Below are 3698 nucleotides of genomic sequence, written 5' to 3'. Positions count from 1 at the left end.
CATGAGCGTATGCAACAGCCCTGGTATACACACAATCCATGCAGTCTGATAGCATGACATGCACTTTCCACACCATGCTTGCAGTGTGCGCTCAGAAATTACGACAGGTGGACATCACGGTGCTTTCACGTGTGCTCCAGGCCGTGCTCCACAGTCGCGGTCGTGCTATCACAATGCTATCGGGGTGAGTATATATACTTTATAGAATAAGTATTGGGTCATGGACAAAATTTTCACAGACAGAATTTCCGCCAATATTTCCAAGTACAAAATACCGTTATCAGTCGATAAATGTATCAAGCTAACTATACTCGAGAAGTCATAAATTTTAATGCTGAACTTTTTAGATGTTTACAAAACAAAATGAAAGCTTTTTTAATTTTTTCTTTTTAGTTCCTTAGCTAGATCGTTTGGTATAAGAATTATAAAGAAAATGGAGGTATGCATTTATTTTGTAAATCGTGGTATTAAAATAAGAGCAGCAAATGAGATATCATGGTATTTGCAATACTGTATCATATCATATGATGTTTGAAAAAAACTGTCATTATCTAAAGTATTTAATTTAAATAATATTTAGTTTATTGAACATTAAAACTATATAGCATATGATATTTTACGCAAAAAGTCCCATGTACATTAGTGTACACACATGTTTATCCGTTGTTATGACAAACAACTTGAAAAAAATAATTTAGAATTCTTAATGTTTAAGTTAAAAAATCTCAACTAGGGCGTGAAAGTATCGCATCTATCAATTCGTATTTATCAATTTTTGTTTAATGACCCATATACATTTGCATAGACAGACACACAGACACATATTGATTTATTTGTTTAATTATTTATAAATCTAATACTTCATAGGCTCGATGGATTAGACAAATACTTTGCTCATGAAAATGTTCATATAACTATGCAGCGAGCCCAACATAAAGTGAAACATACATCTATTTGCAAGCGCTACGATTCTATTAAATAATTCGGCAAGCAGATGCAGGAAAATCCATCGCTCTTAAAGTTTATTGATAAAAAAGGCAACAAAACTTCTCTCTCTGCAGAGTTGTTAAACTCTTCATCTCATGGATACCACGTTATTCTCTATGACAAGGATTTTTTGAATAAGTTTAATGAAGAAAATAGTATATTTGTAGACGCTACATTTAAGACGAGTCCAAATATTAATGGAGTGCACCAAATTTTAACCATTATGAGCAAGAAATATAATTCGGTAAAGGAGCTATTTTTTATCACCATATTTTATTATGTTAATTCTTGAGGTGAATTATTACCTTTATGAAAGTTGAGCAGCTATTGCACCTAAATTAAAATTTATGGTAAAGTATTACTCAACGGATCTACTATTTGAATTTCAAAGCATGTTGCCGACCAAAGTCGAAAAAATGCATTCAAATTTTAAATTCTAGAGTTAGTCTCATAAGGCATTTTTATTATTTCACCCAAATTTTTAGCTTTTTTTGGCTAAAAGTCGAGCCATATGTTACAAAAAAACTAGGAGCAGGTTGTTTGATTAATCTTTTTTCTAAGAAAGTCCGAAACTCGGGGCTAACCTCAGTACGTAAACAAGCGGATTCGTATCTATGTAGGTATATATATTGAGCCTGCTACTCAATATTTTCAAGTGTGATAGTCTATAATGTCACACAAATGGATAGGACAAGCATGATGAGCCACCTTAAATCTATATAATTATCTATGGACGCGTTCGCAAATCGTATGTATATATTTGTATTAAAAGATTTACGTTGAAAAAAAAATTCTGTTAGAAAATATTTATTGCTCTCACAGGGCAGAGCAATCTTCCAATCATATTTTATTTTAAAATTTCTGTTATCTCACCCAAAAATGGCTCTTCTCTCTTTACTACCGAAAATGCATTATTGTTCAATTATTCAACATAAGAATCTGTTGAAAAAATTACCGAATGGGTTTAAAGTTGTCTAGTTTCACATTATAAATAAATATTATTAATACTCTTTTTTTCATAATGTTGAATATTAAGTTAACATAGTAATTTATAATAAAAAAAAATTAAATCTTCAGCTCCAATAGAACCGGAATTATGAATTTTTGAAAATTAGTCTTCAAGTTAAAAACTCGCTTTCATCGAATTTTCAACCGCTTATATTATCTAAAATACGTAAAAAAAAAAAACCTCGAACTTTTATGTTTTTTGCTAAAAGTAGAGTCTGGAAAAAAAAATTCAGCCAATTCTGAGATGTGTTGGTCAAAAAGTGCTCGGTTTTTAAAAGAATGACCCATTTACGTACATCAGCGTTGGTATTCTGATACCGTCTGTCATTTATAACCATGAAGCCAATTTTTACGTCTTTCTCGGCAAATATCTTTGGAAAGTGCCCCATTACAGGCTTGCTAACATAGAGAAAGAAACTTAGTAGGTTAAAAAATATGACCATACATTTATAAAGCGCAAAAATGTAGTATATATATCGTTCGATTTTTGGAAAAATCACGCATTCTGACTAACGACATCATGAGCCTTGTGAAAAATAATTAGATTTATAATATCAAAAAACATTGAAAAATGCCAAGTTAAAAAAGAAATTAAAAAATAATCACACAATGCCTAATAGCATCCGTGTAACAACGATATCCTCACACATAAAAAAAAAAAAAAAAAAAAAAAAAAAAAATTCTAATCATCAATCATAATTAAATAATTTATATACATTATTTATGTTTTGAATGTATACCATTTCTCTTGCACTCACGCATTAACAAATGTTATAATTGGTTGGAAAAAAGCTCTAAGCCATTCGAAACTTGTTGATGCTGTTTTTAACCATTCATAACTAGATCGGTAGTAGAAGTTGTAAGCAAATAAAAAATTGACAAAACTCATAACTTATCATTTTTACAGTTTTCAGTGTTAAATTGCATAGATACATTAAATTCCTAAATCTTTTTAATATTCGTAATTTATTTTTAATTATTAATAAGTTTTTAACTCTTTAATGTTTAAACTGCCAAGTAATATATTATTATAAATAAGTTTTAACCTACCAATCATGTCCAGTGTAATAAATATTGTAAAAAAAAATCGATTACGTCTTATATAATTTTAAAATTTTTTAATTCCTGATCACTATTTTTCATGAATTTTACATATATGCAAGTTAAACTATTGAAATTTAGCATATTTTTATTTTAGGCTGTAATACGAAAAGCTAAGTCAAAAAAATATAGGATACATTTGAGACAAAACAATAAGGAGAACAATAATATTGGCTATGAAATTATGAAAAAAATTTTGTTAATACCACTTTTTCCAGCTGATAAAGCTGAAAAAGCATTTAAAATAATAAGAAAACTTATAAAAAAAAGTTTTAAAAATGATCAGAAGAAATTAGCCAAACGGAAAAGATTTTGGGATGTTTACTTTCGAAATGAATGGATGGTTAAAGTTACTCTGGAAGTATTTAGCATATTTAATATGGTAGATAGAACCAATAATAAACTTGAATCCTATCACAAGATTTTGAATTCGAAGTTGAGAACCAAACCAAGTACAGATATATTCATAGGTGAGTATGTGTCTACAAGATAGTTCTATTGATATAATTATCGTTCAGATATAAATAAAACAAACAAACAAATAAATTTTAACTGGAAAATAATTTAGTGTATACAAGTGTTTAAGGACAGTCCGGAAAAAA

This window comes from Copidosoma floridanum, unplaced genomic scaffold (genome assembly GCF_036245765.1).
Source record: "Copidosoma floridanum isolate Cflo_tuat_1 unplaced genomic scaffold, Cflo_Japanese_pri ptg000025l, whole genome shotgun sequence".
Classification (NCBI taxonomy): domain Eukaryota; kingdom Metazoa; phylum Arthropoda; class Insecta; order Hymenoptera; family Encyrtidae; genus Copidosoma; species Copidosoma floridanum.
The sequence above is the reverse complement of the archived record's forward strand: the minus strand, read 5'-3'. Positions refer to the sequence as shown.